This window comes from Pan paniscus, chromosome 19 (assembly GCF_029289425.2).
Source record: "Pan paniscus chromosome 19, NHGRI_mPanPan1-v2.0_pri, whole genome shotgun sequence".
Lineage (NCBI taxonomy): Eukaryota > Metazoa > Chordata > Mammalia > Primates > Hominidae > Pan > Pan paniscus.
The window spans coordinates 37,408,733-37,430,774 of record NC_073268.2 but is presented as its reverse complement, the minus strand read 5'-3'; the positions used below and the strand labels follow the sequence as shown (position 1 = coordinate 37,430,774).

General features: G+C 40.4%; 1 pseudogene; it reads right to left on the bottom strand.

The window, feature by feature from the left end:
- Positions 1–401: 401 nt before the first annotated feature.
- Positions 402–21,054, bottom strand: LOC100970749 (general transcription factor II-I-like; annotated as a pseudogene).
- Between the last annotated feature and the right edge of the window lie 988 nt (positions 21,055–22,042).

Sequence of the window (22,042 nt, the reverse complement as noted above, 5' to 3'; positions counted from 1 at the left end):
TTTACAAACTTTTCTCTGTTCCATGAGACTCCGAGCACTCCAGAGCCATAATGCTTATACACAGTTGTGTATCCCCTCCCCACCCAAAGCTGTGTCCAAAAATGCCATGCCTATTCAGTGACATCAAGTCAGTTAATCCTACTCATAATGCTTGGAAGTGGGGGCAGATCTATGATCTTACACAGAAAACAAGTAGCTGATCTGAAAACAAAAAACAAGTCTCTACTTTTTCAGCTCAATCAACTTTTCTTGGATTATATAAATATCTAAGCAACCCATCTGAAAATGTCTTACATCATATTCTCAAAGAAAATAAAAGAGAAACCATTAAAGTGTATTAAAATCTAGCAAAATGGGATTAGGAAGGAAGCCAGCCAGCTATCAAGGAAGCAAAACAATCACTAATCTAGATGCTTCTTTGGCTCTAAGAGAGATCTGCAGTAAAACAAAACTAACAAAACTACACATGAATACACAAAATTAATGACAGCATAAATTTAAATGAATTGTGCTATCCAAGAATTTTTAAAATATATTAACATAAGCTGAATATTCAAATTTATATGAATAAACCATTGATGGGCACGAAGGAAGAAAGCTTCTCACCTCTTAATAATAAATGAAATCCCGGCTGTGTTCTCCAAAATCCATTTCAGGCTTGCAAGATAGTAATTCTCAGGGTGTTTAAAGGCAACACCTTCTGGAAGCCCCTGTACTATCAAAGCTGACTGGTCTTGTAGCATCTTCTCATATGGTACAGGTACCTCTGTGGGTTTTTGTAAAGCTTTCCCTGGGAGAGGTGAAAAGCAGATAAATGTCATTAAATTGTAAGATTAAAAAACAAAATCATCACTACCTTATTGTGGCTTAATAAAGGCATACGTGATCTTTCGTAATATGTGATTTTAAAATTACTTAATACCATAGCACCCTATTCGCATGTAAGAAGTTCTAAACCTGACACCTATCCAAAGGGCCAAAATGAAAAGCATATTAAATATATGACTTCAAAAACTACACAAAAGGAGAGAGAAATGTCTGATTTCTTGCATTATTGTCTTTAAGATGGTCCTACCCTGGCATATTTCTTGAGTTCCTTCTAAATGGAAGTGGAAAGTAAGGTTATTCCTCATCCATTCAGTTTGTGAAAATGTGTGTTATAATACTGTTAAGTCAATGGCGTAACATAGTCTACCCTTCAGAAAACTCTATTATATCATGTTTCTTTTATAAAATTTAAGTGTAACGCTTTTAAGATAGCAAAAGCAGAAATAGTCCTCAACTGTTTTTTCTGAGTGTTGCCACTTCTACAGCATCTACACTCATCTGACTCACCTGGGTTGTAGACTTTATTTAATGCATCTCTGCAACCTTTTCTTCTTCTTCAACACCTGTAAAAAATAATAAAAATGTGCATACCTATTATCTTAATATTTATTTGGCTTTTAGTAAAAATAGTTTTTCCTGTATACCAATATTTGTGATCTGTTATACAAACAAAAAATAGGTCAAGTGAGGTGGCTCACACTTATAATCCCACCACTTTGGGATGCTGAGGCAGAATTACTTGAGCCCAGGATTTCAAGACCAGCTTGAGCAACACAGAAACAACCCATCCCTACAAAAAAGTTACATAAAATTAGGTGTGGTGGTGCATATCTGTAGTCCTAGCTACTCTGGAGGCTGAAGCAAGAGGATTGCTTGAGTCCAGAAATTTAAGGTTATGATGAGCTATAATTACACTACTACACTCCAATCTGGGTCACAGAAAATGACCCTGTCTCAAAAAAACAAACAAAAAGGCGGGAAGATTTTTTAAAGGAAGGTTTTAAAATAAAAACCTAAAATAAGAGTAATTTATTGGCTATAAACTTAAATATGGGAAGATTATTATCAGGAAACAAATTCTAAGCTTACGAAGTCCAGCACAATAACCAATAGACACACGTGACACTTGAAATGTGGCCAGTCCAAATTCAGATGTTCTGTAAGTGAACAATACACATTAACTTTTGAAAACTCAGCACAAAAAGTATTCCAAATATCCCATTAATAATTTCTATATTGATTACATATTGAAATATTTTAAAGTATTGCCACTAAAATGATTTTCACTTGTTTCTCTATATTTTTAATATTATAACTAGAAAGTTTTACATCATGTGAATGACTCACATTATATTTAGTTCTATTCAATAGCACTTTTCTTTAAATCCCAGAAAAGGGCTCAGAATTCTCCTGAAGAATTTCTACAACTTCTTCATGAACCTATTGATTATGTTTCAGAAGAACGCTATTGCAAACAAATAAAAGGTACTTGAGAATTAGTTACAAAAACCATTCTTCATGGTATCAAATTAGTAACAATGTAAACAAACTACAAATACCAATAGGCAGGGGCTACAACTCACAACTGAGGACAACTCCCCTAATGTTTAGTTGCAATCACTGGAGAACCATGTAAGCCATGGAGCACAGGAAGGGGAGAAAAAACATAGCTGCCTGCAAGACTGTGGTATTTGTGGATCAGAGGGCAGGTGATACACACACAATCAAAACAGCGTTATTAGTATAAAGAAACATACAATCAAGGACTTAACATTTCTCAAAATTATAATATTGGCAAAATTTAAAAAATAGGTTACTACCATAAAGCTTGGAAGATTATAACACAGGTGGTGAGGGGAGGGATACAGTGGTGAGGATAGTTTTTTTTAAGAAACTAAAAATACTACTCCGAATAGGAATAGTGAATTAGCAAAATTTTTAATTCACTGGTAATCTGCACAATTTATCATGAATTGAATCTAATCTGACAACAGAAATTTAGGTTTAAACCTTAGTGGCATACAGACATCTGTGAGAGGTACTGTAGGTTCAATTCCAGACCACCACAATCATGGAAGTATAAAGTGAAGTCACACAAATGTCTTTGTTTCCCAATGCATTTGAAAGTTATCTTGAATCTTTCTTTCACAAAAGATCTCTAGGAGGTATGATGCTATTGGATAGCATTTTCCACACAGTGGAACTTCTTTCCAAATCAGAATCAATCCTCCAAAAGCCCGCCATTACTTTATGAAGTAAATTTATGGAATATTTTAAATCTTTTGTCATTTCAACAATATTCACGACATCTTCACCAGGAGTAGACTCCATTTCAGAGACCCGTTTCTTTGCACATTGTAAGAAAGAACTCCTTATCTGTTAACGTTTGATCATGAAATTGCAGCAGTTCAGTCCCATCCACAGGCTCCACTTCCTTTTTTGGGGGGAGGCGGGGCAGACAGAGTTTCACTCTTGTTGCCCAGGCTGGAATGCAATGACAGTATCTTGGCTCACTGCAACCTCCGCCCCCTGGGTTCAAGCGATTCTCCCACCCCAGCCTCACAAGTAGCTGGGATTACAGGCATGCACCACCATGCCCAGCTAACATTGTATTTTTAGTAAAGACGGGCCTTCTCCATGTTGGTCAGCCTGGTCTCAAACTCCCGACCTCAGGTGATCCACCCGCCTTGGCCTCCCCAAAGTGCTGGGATTATAGGCATACAGTGGCGAAGACAGTTTTTTTAAGAAACTAAAAATACTACTCTGAATAGGAATTAAGAGCTGCTGTGCCCAGCCAACAGGCTCCACTTCTAGTTCTAGTTCACTTGCTGTTTCCACTACATCTGCAGTTCCTTCCTCCACTAAAATCTTGTACCCCTTAAAGTCACCTATGAGAGATGGAATCAACATCTTCCACAGTCCTGTAAATGATATTTTGTTCTCTCCCAATTAATCACAAATGTTAATGGCACCTAGAACAGTAAACCTTTTCCAGAAGGTTTTTAATTTACTTTGCCCAGATCCATCAGACGAATCACTATCTCTGGCAGCTATGGCCTTACAAAATGTATTTCTTTCTTTTTTTCAGACAGAGTCTTGCTCTGTTGTCAGACTGGAGTGCAGTGGTGCAATCTCAGCTCACTGGAACCTCCAACTCCCTGGTTCAAGCAATTCTGCTTCAGAAACCCGAGTAGCTGGGATTACAGGTACACACCACCACACTCAGCTAACTTTCGTGTTTTTAGTAGAGACAGAGTTTCACCATGTTTACCAGGCTGGTCTCAATCTCCTGACCTTGTAATCTGCCTGCCTCAGCCTCCCAAATTGCTGGGATTACAGGTATGAGACACTGCACCCAGCCTATAAAATACATTTCTTAAAGAATAAAACTTGAAGGCTGAGTGCATCGGCTCACATCTCTAATCTCAAGCATTGAAGAAGGCCAAGGTGAGCAGATTGCTTGAGTGCAGAAGTTTGAAACCAGCTTAGGCAACATGGAAATTTAACATCTCTACAAAAAAAAACCCCACAAAAATTAGCTGGGTATGCTGGTGCAACACCTGTGGTCCCAGCTATTCAGCAGGCTGAAGTGGGAGGATCACCTGATCCTGAGAAGATTGAGGCTGCAGTGAGCTGTGATTGTGCCATTACACTCAAGTCTGAGCAACAGTGAGGTGACCTTCTCAAAAAAGAAAAAAATAGAAATCATAAGACTTGAAATTACTCCTAGATCCATGGGCTGCAGAATGGATGTTGCATAAGCAGGCATGAAAATGACATTCATCTCCTTGTACACATCCATCAGGGCTCTCAGAGTGACTGGGTGCAGTGCTAATGAGCAGTAATATTTTGAAAGGAACTTTTTTTCTGGGCAGTCGGTCTCAAAACTAGGCTTAAAATATTCAGTGAACAGGCATGGAGCCAAGATGGCTGAATAGGAACAGCTCCAGTCTACAGCTCCCAGCGTGAGTGACGCAGATGATGAGTGATTTCTGCATTTCCAACTGAAGTACTGGGTTCATCTCACCGCGGATTGTTGGGCAGTGGGTGCAGGACAGTAGGTGCAGTACACTGAGCCTGAGCTGAAGCAGGGCAAGGCATTACCTCACCCGGGAAGCACAAGGGGTCCAGGAATTCCCTTTCCTAGCCAAGGACAGACGGCACCTAGAAAATCGGGTCACTCCCACCCTAATAATGTACTTTTCAGATGGTCTTCACAAACGGCACACCAGGAAATTATATCCCACGCCTTGCTCGGAGGGTCCTACAACTACAGAGCCTCACTCATTGCTAGCACAGCAATCTGAGATCAAACTGCAAGGCAGCAGTGAGGCTGGGGGAGGGGTGCCTGCCATTGCTGAGGCTTGAGTAGGTAAGCAAAGTGTCAGGGAAGCTCAAACTGGGTGGAGCCCACTGCAGCTCAAGGAGGCCTTCCTGCCTCTGTAAGACTCCAACTCTGGGGGCAGGGCATAGCCAAACAAAAGGCAGCAGAAACCTCTGCAGACTTAAATGTCCCTGTCTGACAGCTTTGAAGAGAGTAGTAGTTCTCCCAACATGCAGCTTGAGATCTGAGAACGGACAGACTGCCTCCTCAAGTGGGTCCCTGACCCCCAAGTAGCCTAACTGGGAGGCACCCCCAAGTAGGGGCAGACTGACACCTCACACAGCCGGGTACTCCTCTGAGACAAAACTTCCAGAGGTACAATCAGGCAGCAACATTTGCTGTTCACCAATATCTGCTGTTCTGCAGCCTCCGCTGCTGATACCCAGGCAAACAGGGTCTGGAGTGGGCCTCCAGCAAACTCCAACAGACCTGCAGCTGAGGGTCCTGACTGTTAGAAGGAAAACAAACAAACAGAAATGACATCCACACCAAAACCCCATCTGTACATCACCATCATCAAAGACCAAAAGTAGATAAAACCACAAACATGGGGGAAAAAAAAGAGCAGAAAACCTGAAAAGTCTAAAAATCAGAGTGCCTCACCTCCTCCAAAGGAACACAGCTCCTCACTAGCAATGGCTCAAAGCTGGATGGAGAATGACTTTGATGAGTACAGAGAAGAAGGCTTCAGACGATCAAACTACTGTCCAAGCTAAAGGAGGAAGTTCGAACCCATGGCAAAAAAGTTAAAAACCTTGAAAAAAAGATTAGACGAATGGGTAACCAGAATAACCAATGCAGAGAAGTCCTTAAAGGACCTGATGGAGTTGAAAACCACGGCACAAGAACTACGTGACGAATGCAGAAGCCTCAGTAGATGATTTGATCAACTGGAAGAAAGGGTATCAGCGATGAAAGATCAAATGAATGAAATGAAGCAAGAAGAGAAATTTAGAGAAAAAAGAATAAAAAGAAATGAACAAAGCCTCCAAGAAATATGGGACTATGTGAAAAGACCAAATCTACGTCTGACTGGTGTACCTGAAAGCGACAGAGAGAATGGAACCAAGTTGGAAAACACTCTGCAGGATATTATCCAGGAGAACTTCCCCAATCTAGCAAGGCAGGCCAACATTCAAATTCAGGAAATACAGAGAATGACACAAAGATACTCCTCAACAAGAGCAACTCCAAGACACGTAATTGTCAGATTCACCAAAGTTGAAATGAAGGAAAAAATGTTAAAGGCAGCCAGAGAGAAAGGTCGGGTTACCCACAAACGGAAGCCCATCAGACTAACAGCTGATCTCTCCACAGAAACTCTACAACCCAGAAGAGTGGGGGCCAATATTCAACATTCTTAAAGAAAAGAATTTTCAACCCAGAATTTCATATTCAGCCAAACTAAGCTTCATAAGTGAAGGGGAAATAAAACACTTTACGGACAACCAAATGCTGATTTTGTCACCACCAGGTCTGCCCTAAAAGAGCTCCTGAAGGAAGCACTAAACATGGAAAGGAACAACTGGCACAAGCCACTGCAAAAACATGCCAAATTGTAAAGACCATCGAGGCTAGGAAGAGACTGCCAATACCCCTGATGAACATCGATGCAAAAATCCTCAATAAAATACTGGCAAAACGAATCCAGCAGCACATCAAAAAGCTTATCCACCCATCATCAAGTGGGCTTCACCCCTGTGATTCAAGGCAGGTTCAACATACACAAATCAATAAATGTAATCCAGCATATAAACAGAACCAAAGACAAAAACCACGATTCTCTCAATAAATGCAGAAAAGGCCTTTGACAAAATTCAACAGCCCTTCATGCTAAAAAATCTCAGTAAATTAGGTACTGATGGGACGTATCTCAAAATAATATGCTATTTATGACAAACCCACAGCCAATATCATACTAAATGGGCAAAAACTGGAAGCATTCCCTCTGAAAACTGGCAGAAGACAGGGATGCCCTCTCTCACCACTCCTATTCAACATAGTGTTGGAAGTTCTGGCCAGGGCAATCAGGCAGGAGAAAGAAATAAAGGGCATTCAATTAGGAAAAGAGGAAGTCAAATTGTCCCTGTTTGCAGATGACATGATTGTATATCTAGAAAACCCCATTGTCTCAGCCCAAAATCTCAAGCTGATAAGCAACTTCAGCAAAGTCTCAGAATATAAAATCAATGTACAAAAATCACAAGCATTCTTATATACCAATAACAGACAGAGAGCCAAATCATGAGTGAACTCCCATGCACAATTGCTTCAAAGAGAATAAAATACTTAGGAATCCAACTTACAAGGGACGTGAAGGACCTCTTCAAGGAGAACTACAAACCACTCCTCAAGGAAATAAAAGAGGATACAAACAAATGGAAGAATGTTCCATGCTCATGGGTAGGAAGAATCAACATCGTGGAAATGGCCATACTGCCCAAGGTAATTTATAGATTCAATGCCATCCCCATCAAGGTACCAATGACTTTCTTCACAGAATTGGAAAAAACTACTTTACAGTTCATATGGAACCAAAAAAGAGCCTGCATCACCAAGTCAATCCTAAGCCAAAAGAACAAAGCTGGAGGCATCAAACTACCTGACTTCAAACTATACAACAAGGCTACAGTAACCAAAACTGGTACCAAAACAGAGATATAGACCAATGGAACAGATAGAGCCCTCAGAAATAATGCCACATATCTACAACTATCTGATCTTTGACAAACCTGACAAAAACAAGAAATAGGGAAAGGATTCCATATTTAATAAATGGTGCTGGGAAAACTGACTAGCCATATGTAGAAAGCTGAAACTGGATCCCTTCCTTACATCTTATACAAAAATTAATTCAAGATTGATTAAAGACTTAAACGTTAGACCTAAAATCATAAAAACCCTAGAAGAAAACCTAGGCAATACCATTCAGGACATAGGCACGGGCAAGGACTTCATGTCTAAAACACCAAAAGCAATGGCAACAAAAGCCAAAATTGACAAATGGGATCTCATTAAACTAAAGAGCTTCTGCACAGCAGAAGAAACTACCATCAGAGTGAACAGGCAACCTACAGAATGGAAGGAAGTTTTTGCAATCTACTCATCTGACAAAGAGCTAATATCCAGAATCTACAATGAACTCAAACAAATTTACAAGAAAAAACAAACAGGATAGCATTAACAAAACAAACAGGGAGGGATAGCATTAGAAGATAGATACCTAATGTTAAATGATGAGTTAATGGGTGCAGCACACCAACATGGCACATGTATACGTATGTAACAGACCTGCACGTTGTGCACATGTACCCTAAAACTTAAAGTGTAATAATAATAAAAAAATTCAGTGAACAATGCTATAAAGAGATGTGCTGTCATCCAGGCTTTATTCTTCTGTTGATAGAACACATGCAGAGCAGATTTAGCGTAGCTCTTAAGGGCCCTAGAATTTTTGGAATGGTAAATGAGCATTGGCTTCTATTAAAGTCACCAGCTGCATTAGCCTCTAACAAGAGTCTCAGCCTGTCCTTTGAAGCTTTGAAGCCAGTAATGGAATTCTCTCTAGCTAGCAAAGTCCTAGATGGCATCTTCCAATATAAGGCTGTTTTGTCTACATTAATAATCTGTTTTTTGAGTGTAGCCATCTTCATGAATTATCTCAGCGAGATCTTCTGAAGAACTCACAGTTCTTACATCAAGCACTTGCTGCTTCACCTTGCACTTTTATATTATAGAGACTGTGTCTTTCTTTAAACCTCATGAGCCAACCTCGGCTAGCTTTCAGCTTTTCTTTTGTAGCTTACTCACCTCCTCTCAGCCATCACAGAACTGAAGAGAGTTAGGGCCTTGTTCTGGATTAAGCTTTGACTTACAGGAATGTTATGGCCGGTTTGATCTTCTATTCAGACCAAAGTTTCTCGGTATCAGCAACAAGGCTGTTTTGCTTTTTTATCATTTGTGGGTTCACTGGAGCAGCACTTCTCATTTCCTTCGATAACTTTTCCTGTGCATTCACCACCTGGCCAACTGTTTGGCCTAGCTTTCAGCTGCCAACATGTCTTCCTCACTAAGCTTCTTCATTTTTAACTTGATTTAAAGTGAACAGACTGCAACTCCTTCTTTTACATGAACAATTAGAGGCCACTGGAGGGCTATTAACTGGCCTCACTTCAATATTGTGTCTCAGGGACTAGGGAGGCCTTAGGAGAGGAAGCAATGGGAAATCACCTCATTGGTGGAGCAGTCAGAGCAGACAACATTTACCAATGAGGTTTGCCATCTTACACGGGTGTGTTCATGGAGTCCAAAACAATTACAACAGTAACATCAAAGCTCACTGATCTCAGGTCACCACAGCACATATAATAATCATGAAAAAGTTTGAAATATTCTAAGAGTAACCAAATGTGACACAGAGAACCAAAGAGAGCACATGCTGTTGGAAAAATGGCACAACGGACTTGCTTGACACAAGATTGCCACAAATCTTCAATTTGTAAAAACTGCAGTATCTGCAGGGCTCAAAAAAGTTGAGTTATGCCTGTATGTATTCTGTGCCTATAGACACCCTGCCTTTTTTGTTCCCTTTCAGTGTTTCTCTCAGTTAACATGAAACCTATCGATAGTGTTAGGTTACACACAGATATGAAAGTTGTCATACTGTGAAAAGGCCATAAGTATTAACACCCTACAGTAAATTTTAATACTCTGTTCCAATGTCAGATAAGCTCACTGCTCTAAACAAGGATTGCACAACCCACTGAAGATTCAGATAAGGTGATTCCACTGAGCGAGTTGAGGAGAACTGTTTAATTCTGCATCATGCTTAAACGAACTTCTCTGCACAGTGAATTTCTTGTTTTCAGTTCACCAACTTTATCTAGAATTCCTTATCTGAGTAAGAACTATTCAAAAATTCTCTCCCTTCATTACCTTCTCTCTAATGCATCTCATTAATCCAGAGTGAAGCCAAGCAAGGAGCCCCATACAATCAACACTTGCCATTGTTCTTAACTCTTCAGTATCCACCGTGACATATTACGACTTCGGTGATTCCTTTTGAGCATTTTGAAATGTCTGCATAAACATTTCAGAAAATCATTCATAGTTTAGGCCGTGCACAGTGGCTCACACCTGTAATCCCAGCACTTTGGGAGGCCGAGTGGATCATTTGAAGTCAGGAGTTCAATACCAGTTTGACCAACATGGTGAAAGCCCATCTCTACTAAAAATACAAACCAAAAAAAAAATTAGCTGGGCGTGGTGCCACGTGCCTGTAACCCCAGCTACTCAGGAGGCTGAGACAGAGGATTTGCTTGAACTCAGGAAGCAGAGGTTGCGTGAGCCGAGACCTTGCCACTGCACTCCAGCCTAGACAACATAATGAGACTCCATCTCAAAAAAAAATTTTTTTTTATAGTTTAAACCTCATTCTGCTTTAGAAGAAAATATGACTAGTCTTATCTATAAATATTTAGGTTGAAAATCAATGAAATAAAAATGATAAAAATACAATGCTTGCAATATTTTACAAAATCTGTTTGAAAATCCTTTCTGGTATTGAAAAAATTGTGTCCTCTGTCCTTCAGTTCTGAAGGCAAAGACATCTGCTTTATACTCAGTGATGCAGGCCCCTTTGGCCTTAAACTTGGCCAGTTCTTTCAACTACAATAAGAACAGCAAATATTATGTTAAAGGCAGATATTTAAAATCACCATTTTTGCTAGGTGAATGAAAAAAAATCTAGCACAAGGCTGGGCACAGCGCCTCACGCCTGTAGTCCCAGCACTTTCGGAGGCCAAGGTGGGAAGATCATGAGGTCAGCAGTTTGAGACCAGGCTGGCCAACATAGTGAAACCCTGTCTCTACTAAAAATGCAAAAATAATAATACTACTAATAATAAATAAATAAATAAATAAATAAAAGGCTGGGTGTGGTAGCTCACGCCTGTAATCCCAGCTACTTGGGAGGCTGAGGCAGGAGAATCACTTGAACCTGGGAGGAAGAGGTTGCAATGAGTCGAAATTGTGCCAGTGCACTCCAGCCTGGGTGACAGTGCAGGACTCTGTCTCAAAAAAAAAAAAAAAAAAAAACCTAACACCATTTTTTAAAGTTACTACTCTTTCTAAATAGATTTTTGCCTGATTTTAAACAAAAGACAGCACAAAATTTATAAGAAAAAAATGCAGAAATCCCTTATAATCTATTATTGGTCAGATTCTCCAAGAAAGAGACTGAGATTTCACACAGGCTTGCTGGGGAGCACTATCAATAACAGCACCCAGGAGGTGGGAGGCAGGCATGGATGAACAGGCAAAGTGCTGAACAGGGATGCAGCTGCACCAACAGCTCAGAAGCCAGTGTGGTCCTCCCCAGGGAAAAGGTGGACAAGGTGACTCGATTTCACTCACAGCAGCTGGGGAACTTAGCGCCATCTGCTGAAACCCAGATGAAGCCCACACTATAGCATTCAGTACATAATCCCCTCCTCCAGAAATATTGTCCCATCTACACATAGCCAGAATCACATTTAGATGATTATTTACTGAATTTCACTAAGTATATTTCTCTGAGAGTCAATATTCTTTAAAAACATTATAGAGTACATAGTACTCCATTTCATGGATACACCATAATTCCTTTAGTGCTTACATTATTTCAAAGGTCAGTGATTCCAATTTTCCCTCTTAAAAATAACACTACTGTAATAACCTGGGAAGAAAATATTTATGTACATATTCAATGATTTTCTCAAAAAAGACATGAAAGTCAAGAAAAACAACCATTGAGAGTCAATACTCCAAATACTCAAAATCTACTGAAATTTGCTTTCTAATAAGGTTCATAATATCCTAGCAAATGTTACCATGTGACTTTTCCAGAAACCTTGAAAAAGGGTATCTTAGATTCATTAAAATACTCCACTGATTGGTGTTAAAATTAAAGAGTATCGTAGCATAATTTTCTGCCAATTACCATATCCTTTGCCTATTTTTCAAATGTGTTAGTGTATCTCTGACTAACCAATAAAATTACATCACTTATTTAAGGCATAGAAAAGCCATTTATGGAATTAAATAATTATATAATAATTACATATATTTTGTTTTGGTTTTAAAATTTGTCTTAGTATACCTATTTTTGCTTATCTATAATATAACTCATCACATGATGAAAACTATACGTTGAAGCTTTTTTTTTTTTATACTTTAAGTTTTAGGGTCCATGTGCACATTGTGCAGGTTAGTTACATATGTATACGTGTGCCATGCTGGTGCGCTGCACCCACTAACTCGTCATCTAGAATTAGGTGTATCTCCCAATGCTATCCCTCCCCACTCCCCCCACCCCACCACAGTCCCCAGAGTGAGATATTCCCCTTCCTGTGTCCATGTGATCTCATTGTTCAATTCCCACCTATGAGTGAGAATATGCAGTGTTTGGTTTTTTGTTCTTGCGATAGTTTACTGAGAATGATGATTTCCAATTTCATCCATGTCCCTACAAAGGACATGAACTCATCATTTTTTATGGTTGCATAGTATTCCATGGTGTATATGTGCCACATTTTCTTAATCCAGTCTATCATTGTTGGACATTTGGATTGGTTCCAAGTCTTTGCTATTGTGAATAATGCTGCAATAAACATATGTGTGCATGTGTCTTTATAGCAGCATGATTTATAGTCCATTGGGTATATACCCAGTAATGGGATGGCTGGGTCAAATGGTATTTCTAGTTCTAGATCCCTGAGGAATCACCACACTGACTTCCACAATGACTGAACTAGTTTACAGTCCCACCAACAGTGTAAAAGTGTTCCTATTTCTCCACATCCTCTCCAGCACCTGTTGTTTCCTGACTTTTTAATGATTGCCATTCTAACTGGTGTAAGATGGTATCTCATTGTGGTTTTGATTTGCATTTCTCTGATGGCCAGTGATGATGAGCATTTTTTCATGTGTTTTTTGGCTGCATAAATGTCTTCTTTTGAGAAGTGCCTGTTCATGTCCTTTGCCCACTTTTTGATGGGGTTGTTTGTTTTTTTCTTGTAAATTTGTTTGAGTTCATTGTAGATTCTGGATATTAGCCCTGTGTCAGATGAGTAGGTTGTGAAAATATTCTCCCATTTTGTAGGTTGCCTGTTCAGTCTGATGGTAGTTTCTTTTGCTTTGCAGAAGCTCTTTAGTTTACTGAGATCCCATTTGTCAATTTTGTCTTTTGTTGCCATTGCTTTTGGTGTTTTAGACATGAAGTCCTTGCCCATGCCTATGTCCTGAATGGTAATGCCTAGGTTTTCTTCTAGGGTTTTTATGGTTTTAGGTCTAATGTTTAAGTCTTTAATCAATCTTGAATTGATTTTTGTATAAGGTGTAAGGAAGGGATCCAGTTTCAGCTTTCTACATATGGCTAGCCAGTTTTCCCAGCACCATTTATTAAATAGAGAATCCTTTCCCCATTGCTTGTTTTTGTCGGATTTGTCAAAGATCAGATGGTTGTAGATATGCGGCATTATTTCTGAGGGCTCTGTTCTGTTCCATTGATCTATATCTCTGTTTTGGTACCAGTACCATGCTGTTTTGGTTACTGTAGCCTTGTAGTATAGTTTGAAGTCAGGTAGTGTGATGCCTCCAGCTTTGTTCCTTTGGCTTAGGATTGACTTGGTGATGTGGGCTCTTTTTTGATTCCATATGAACTTTAAAGTAGTTTTTTCCAATTCTGTGAAGAAAGGCATTGGTAGCTTGATGGGGATGGCATTGAATCTGTAAATTACCTTGGGCAGTATGGCCATTTTCACGATATTGATTCTTCCTACCCATGAGCATGGAATGTTCTTCCATTTGTTTGTATCCTCTTTTATTTCCTTGAGCAGTGGTTTGTAGTTCTCCTTGAAGAGGTCCTTCACATCCCTTGTAAGTTGGATTCCTAAGTATTTTATTCTCTTTGAAGCAATTGTGCATGGGAGTTCACTCATGATTTGGCTCTCTGTTTGTCTGTTGTTGGTGTATAAGAATGCTTGTGATTTTTGTACATTGATTTTGTATCCTGAGACTTTGCTGAAGTTGCTTATCAGCTTAAGGAGATTTTGGGCTGAGACAATGGGGTTTTCTAGATATACAATCATGTCATCTGCAAACAGGGACAATTTGACTTCCTCTTTTCCTAATTGAATACCCTTTATTTCCTTCTCTTGCCGAATTTCCCTGGCCAGAACTTCCAACACTTTTTTGAATAGGAGTGGTGAGAGAGGGCATCCCTGTCTTGTGCCAGTTTTCAAAGGGAATGCTTCCAGTTTTTGCCCATTCAGTATGATATTGGCTGTGGGTTTGTCATAGATAGCTCTTATGATTTTGAGATACGTCCCATGAACACCAAATTTATTGAGAGTTTTTAGCATGAATGGTTGTTGAATTTTGTCAAAGGCTTTTTCTGCATCTATTGAGATAATCATGTGGTTTTGGTCTTTGGCTCTGTTTATATGCTGGATTACATTTATTGATTTGTGTATATTGAACCAGCCTTGCATCCCAGGGATGAAGTCCACTTGATCATGGTGGATAAGCTTTTTTATGTGCTGCTGGATTCGTTTTGCCAGTATTTTATTGAGGATTTTTGCATCAATGTTCATCAAGGATATTGGTCTAAAATTCTCTTTTTTGGTTGTGTCTCTGCCCGGCTTTGGTATCAGGATGATGCTGGCCTCATAAAATGAGTTAGGGAGGATTCCCTCTTTTTCTATTGATTGGAATAGTTTCAGAAGGAATGGTACCAGTTCCTCCTTGTACCTCTGGTAGAATTCAGCTGTGAATCCATCTGGTCCTGGACTCTTTTTAGTTGGTAAGCTATTGATTATTGCCACAATTTCAGATCCTGTAATTTGTCTATTCAGAGATTCAACTTCTCCCTGGTTTAGTCTTGGGAGAGTGTATGTGTCAAGGAATTTATCCATTTCTTCTAGATTTTCCAGTTTATTTGTGTAGAGGTGTTTGTAGTATTCTCTGATGGTAGTTTGTATTTCTGTGGGATCGGTGGTGATATCCCCTTTATCATTTTTTATTGTGTCTATTTGATTCTTCTCTTTTTCTTTATTAGTCTTGCTAGCGGTCTATCAATTTTGTTGATCCTTTCAAAAAACCAGCTCCTGGATTCATTAATTTTTTGAAGGGTTTTTTGTGTCTCTATTTCCTTCAGTTCTGCTCTGATTTTAGTTATTTCTTGCCTTCTGCTAGCTTTTGAATGTGTTTGCTCTTGCTTTTCTAGTTCTTTTAATTGTGATGTTAGGGTGTCAATTTTGGATCTTTCCTGCTTTCTCTTGGGGGCATTTAGTGCTATAAATTTCCCTCTACACACTGCTTTGAATGCATCCCAGAGATTCTGGTATGTTGTGTCTTTGTTCTCCTTGGTTTCAAAGAACATCTTTATTTCTGCCTTTATTTCGTTATGTACCCAGTAGTCATTCAGGAGCAGGTTGTTCAGTTTCCATGTAGTTGAGCGGTTTTGAGTGAGATTCTTAATCCTGAGTTCTAGTTTGATTGCACTGTGGTCTGAGAGATACTTTGTTATCATCTCTGTTCTTTTACATTTGCTGAGGAGAGCTTTACTTCCAAGTATGTGGTCAATTTTGGAATAGGTGTTGTATGGTGCTGAAAAAAATGTATATTCTGTTGATTTGGGGTGGAGAGTTCTGTAGATGTCTATTAGGTCCGCTTGGTGCAGAGCTGAGTTCAATTCCTGGGTATCCTTGTTGACTTTCTGTCTCGTTGATCTGTCGAATGTTGACAGTGGGGTGTTAAAGTCTCCCATTATTAATGTGTGGGAATCTAAGTCTCTTTGTAGGTCACTAAGCACTTGCTTTATGAATCTGGGTGCTCCTGTATTGGGTGCATATATATTTAGGATAGTTAGCTCTTCTAGTTGAATTGATCCCTTTACCATTATGTAATGGCCTTCTTTGTCTCTTTTGATCTTTGTTGGTTTAAAGGCTGTTTTATCAGAGACTAGGATTGCAACCCCTGCCTTTTTTTGTTTTCCATTTGCTTGGTAGATCTTCCTCCATCCTTTTATTCGGAGCCTATGTGTGTCTCTGCATGTGAGATGGGTTTCCTGAATACAGCACACTGATAGGTCTTGACTCTTTATCCAATTTGCCAGTCTGTGTCTTTTAACTGGAGCATTTAGTCCATTTACATTTAAAGTTAATATTTTTATGTGTGAATTTGATCCTGTCATTATGATGTTAGCTGGTTATTTTGCTCGTTAGTTGATGCAGTTTCTTCCTAGCCTTGATGGCCTTTACATTTTGGCATGATTTTGCAGTGGCTGGTACCGGTTGTTCCTTTCCATGTTTAGTGCTTCCTTCAGGAGCTCTTTTAGGGCAGGCCTGGTGGTGACAAAATCACTCAACATTTGCTTGTCTGTAAAGTATTTTATTTCTCCTTCACTTATGAAGCTTAGTTTGGCTGGATATGAAATTCTGGGTTGAAAATTCTTTTCTTTAAGAATGTTGAATATTGGCCCCCACTCTCTTCTGGCTTGTAGAGTTTCTGCTGAGAGATCCGCTGTTAGTCTGATGGGCTTCCCTTTGTGGGTAACCGGACCTTTCTCTGTGGCTGCCCTTAACATTTTTTCCTTCATTTCAACTTTGGTGAATCTGACAATTATGTGTCTTGGAGTTGCTCTTCTTGAGGAGTATCTTTGTGGCGTTCTCTGTATTTCCTGAATCTGAACGTTGGCCTGCCTTGCTAGATTGGGGAAGTTCTCCTGGATAATATCCTGCAGAGTGTTTTCCAACTTGGTTCCATTCTCCCCATCACTTTCAGGTACCCCAGTCAGACGTAGATTTGGTCTTTTCACATAGTCCCATATTTCTTGGAGGCTTTGCTCATTTCTTTTTATTCTTTTTTCTCTAAACTTCCCTTCTCGCTTCATTTCATTCATTTCATCTTCCATTGCTGATACCCTTTCTTCCAGTTGATCACATCGGCTCCTGAGGCTTCTGCATTCTTCATGTAGTTCTCGAGCCTTGGTTTTCAGCTCCATCTTCTTATACATTCTTCTAAATTTTTTTCAAAGTTTTCAACTTCTTTGCCTTTGGTTTGAATGTCCTCCCGTAGCTCAGAGTAATTTGATCGTCTGAAGCCTTCTTCTCTCAGCTCGTCAAAGTCATTCTCCATCCAGCTTTGTTCCGTTGCTGGTGAGGAACTGCGTTCCTTTGGAGGAGGAGAGGCGCTCTGCGTTTTAGAGTTTCCAGTTTTTCTGTTCTGTTTTCTCCCCATCTTTGTGGTTTTATCTACTTTTGGTCTTTGATGATGGTGATGTACAGATGGGTTTTTGGTGTGGATGTCCTTTCTGTTTGTTAGTTTTCCTTCTAACAGACAGGACCCTCAGCTGCAGGTCTGTTGGAATATCCTGCTGTGTGAGGTGTCAGTGTGCCCCTGCTGGGGGATGCCTCCCAGTTAGGCTACTCAGGGGTCAGGGGTCAGGGACCCACTTGAGGAGGCGGTCTGCCCGTTCTCAGATCTCCAGCTGCGTGCTGGGAGAACCACTGCTCTCTTCAAAGCTGTCAGACAGGGACATTTAAGTCTGCAGAGGTTACTGCTGTCTTTTTGTTTGTCTGTGCCCTGCTCCCAGAGGTGGAGCCTACAGAGGCAGGCAGGCCTCCTTGAGCTGTGATGGGCTCCACCCAGTTGGAGCTTCCGGGCTGCTTTGTTTACCTAAGCAAGCCTGGGCAATGGCTCCCCTCCCCCAGCCTCGCTGCCGCCTTGCAGTTTGATCTCAGACTGCTGTGCTACCAATCAGTGAGACTCCAGGCGTAGGACCTTCCCAGCCAGGTGCAGGATATAATCTCGTGGTGCACCGTTTTTTTTTGTTTTTTTTTGTTTTTGTTTTTTTTTTTTTGAGACGGAGTCTCGCTCTGTGGCCCAGGCGGGAGTGCAGTGGCGCAATCTCGGCTCACTGCAAGCTCCGCCTCCCGGGTTCATGCCATTCTCCTGCCTCAGCCTCCCAAGTAGCTGGGACTACAGGCGCCCGCCATCACGCCCGGCTAATTTTTTTGTATTTTTAGTAGAGACGGGGTTTCACCGTGTTAGCCAGGATGGTCTCGATCTCCTGACCTCGTGATCCGCCCGCCTCGGCCTCCCAAAGTGCTGGGATTACAAGCGTGAGCCACCGCGCCCGGCCGGTGCACCGTTTTTTAAGCTGGTCGGAAAAGCGCAGTATTCGGGTGGGAGTGACCCAATTTTCCAGGTGCGTCCGTCACCCCTTTCTTTGACTCGGAAAGGGAACTCCCTGACCCCTTGCGCTTCCCAAGTGAGACAATGCCTCGCCCTGCTTCGACTCGCACACGGTGCGTGCACCCACTTACCTGCGCCCACTCTCTGGCACTCCCTAGTGAGATGAACCCGGTACCTCAGATGGAAATGCAGAAATCACCCGTCTTCTGTGTCACTCACGCTGGGTGCTGTAGACCAGAGCTGTTCCTATTCGGCCATCTTCTGCCTTCATCCTTGAAGCTTGTTTTTACCAAAATTTTTATTTTTTACCAAATAGCCTATTTTCTCAGTATCATTTGTTGAAAACCATAAGCTTTCCACTATTTATTTTTGATTTGTACAATAATCGCCCTCTAATTTCTTAACTGGAGATTATTTCTGCATAATATTGCTTTAAAATGTTATCTTCAGTAACTAATTTAGCAACTGGTGAGGTGATCGAAATCTTTTGAGTTATAATAAAGTCATGGTAGAGAACTTCTGACCTGGAGGTGGGCCGAGAGCTACCCCAGAGTGAAGCATGATGGGCCTTGGTAATTTCCTTCCATTGCACTTACTTGACATGTGATGTGGCTACTCTCCTGTAAGGAACTATTATTTACTTACCTTGAGTAAATGAGGGTACATTCTTGCTTCACTATCCACACTCTAAAACAACCCTGTCAACAAAGGCAATGGTTATGAAAGAGTAAGCAAGATTCATGTACTATCCATAGATTAAAGAAGTCTACCAGCCAAGGAAGGGACAAAGTCAGCCTGGATCTGCTTAGCACTCTGACAAGCCAGTGAAGAACTCAGCAGTTTCTACACCTTTAATTATACTGTGTAATATACAACTAGGAATAGAAGGAGAAATGGTCTTACTAATGCTGGGAAGGAAGAAATAAAGGCTGAGAATAGTGAAATGACTATGCCAAACATGAGAGAACTATAAAGAAATTCTAAGGAAGTGAATGGGTCTTACGTGGCCCTATGGTACTCTTTGCAGAGATCAATATTTTAAAAAATTATTTTATTGTCGGCCAGGCATGGTAGCTCACGCCTGTAATCCCAGCACTTTGGGAGGCCAAGGCGGGTGGATCACGAGGTCAGGAGATCGAGACCATCCTGGCTAACACTGTGAAACCCCGTCTCTACTAAAAATACAAAAAAAAATTAGCCGGGCATGGTGGTGGGCCCCTGTAGTCCCAGCTACTCGGGAGGCTGAAGCAGGAGAATGGTGTGAACCCAGGAGGTGGAGCTTGCAGTGAGCCAAGATCGCACCACTGCACTCCAGCCTGGGCAACAGAGCGAGACTCCATCTCAAAAAAAAAAAAAAGAGAGACCAGCCTGGGCAATATATTAAGACTTCATCTCCACTAAAAAGCGAAACAAAGTAGCCAGATGTAGTAGTACATGCATACACTCCCAGCTACTCCAAGGCGGAGGTGGGAAGACCACTTGGACCCAGGATGTCCAGGCTGCAGTGAGCCATGATTACACAACTGCATTCCAATCTGGACAAAAGGGTAAGACCCTTTCTCCAAAAAAAAAGGTAAATAAAAAATAGAAAATACCTAAGCCTGATACTTTTTATAATAAATACTATTTCCAGCTACATACCTATAAAAATAGAAAATAATTATATAAATACCATGATAGTAATATAAAAATACAAAACTACATAATTGGTACTCAATATTTCACTATAATTATGCATATGATAGGCTTTTTTTTAAAAACAGCTGGCCAGGTGCGGTGGTTCTCACCTGCAATCCCAGCAATTTGGGAGTCCAAGGCAGACAGATCACTTGAGCTCAGCAGTTCAAGACAAGCCTCACCAACATTGTGAAACCCCATCTTTAGCAAAAAATACAAAAATTAGCTGAGTGTGGTGGCACACATCTGCAGCCCCAGCTACTAGAAAGGCTGTCAGGAGAATCACTTGAGCCTGGGAAGCGGAGGTTGCAGTGAGCTAGGATCGCACCACTGCACTCCACCCTGGGTGACAGAGTGAGACTCTGTCAAATAAAATAAAATAAACAGCTAACACTAAACAATTTAGAAAGAGGTGGTTAGTGCAATAGAGAATGTGTAAGCAGAAGAAATATACATACACAATAGTAAAGATGCCTTAATGACCCCGAATTCTGGGAGTCTTCTACATATGGATACAATAAAACTCCAGCACCATACTCTAGGATACAAACTCATTCTGAGTAACCACAAATATTATACATAATTTCAAAACACTTGCAAAACAAATGATTGCCTAAAATAATGGTAGAAAATTATTTGACATTCAATGTAAAAATTAAACATTCTGAAGCATGGTAATAAAATGTGATTTGAAAGGCATAACTGCTATTCAAGAAAAAAAAATACTCCTTAAAACCAAAAAAAATGTACAATTATATCTTCTACAAAAACAAATCAACCTTAACTACAGCCCAGTTCTACCCAACTATGGAATGTCAGAATAAAAGGTCTCACCATGGACTCAAGAGCTGACATGAGGAATGTCACCACCATCCTGCTGAGGACTCCTCATCTTCAATGGCCAGGGCGGACATTGTTACTTGGGCCATGATCTTTGTGCAAGACAAGCAATAAGAAAGTGAGTGGTAGAAATATGGTGTTCCAGACCCACATTCAGAGCTCTGAGGATCTCCCACTGGCTGCCTAATTTACTGTTTTCTTGCCTAAGAAAACAAACAAGACTCAAAAACTACATGATTTGCCCAAAACTCTCATCGGATAGAGAATCTATCCCCTAACTTTCTATCTAGTGTTATTTCAATAAAATTGGGTTAATATAAACACCCAAAATAAATGCAGATGGCACTCAGAATCAGTGAAATTTCTCTCAAGAAGGAGGAGGAGGAGAGATGCTTTACAACCCAGTGATGGACTATCACAGACCAAGGCAGGACAGAGCTGCCAAGCTCCCTCTCTCCCCTGCACATCCTGATACAGCAAAGGGTGGGTGCAGTGGACTGAGGCTGGGTGGAGAGAAGTTTCTCTTCTTACCGAGAAAATAGATCACAAGCATCAAGAAACAAGTAAGATTATTTATTATTACAGCATATGGCTGTATTTGAAAAACTTTTTGTAATATTTTGGTAACAACAAAGACCCTCAAATGAATTTCAAACACTATAAATATTCAACACATACACAGAAAACATTAACTGTCAGCAAGGATATCGAAAAACTGGACCCTTTATGCACCGCTGTTTGGAATGGAAACTGGTGCAGCCCTTGTGGAAAACGGTTTGGCAGCTCCTTAAAATATTAAGCACAGAATTATCACATAATCCAACAACTGCCTTTCAGGGTATATACCCAAAAGAATTGAGAGCAAGGACTCAAATGGGTATTTGTACACTCATGTTCATAGCAACATTATTTACAATGGCCAAAAAGTACAACCAACCCTAATGCCTATCAACAGGTAAATGGAGAAGCAAAATTATACACACAAACATGGAATATTATTCACCTGTGTAAAGAAAAAACAATTCTGGCCAGGTTCGGTGACTTACCCCTATAATCTCAGCACTTTGGGAGGCCGAG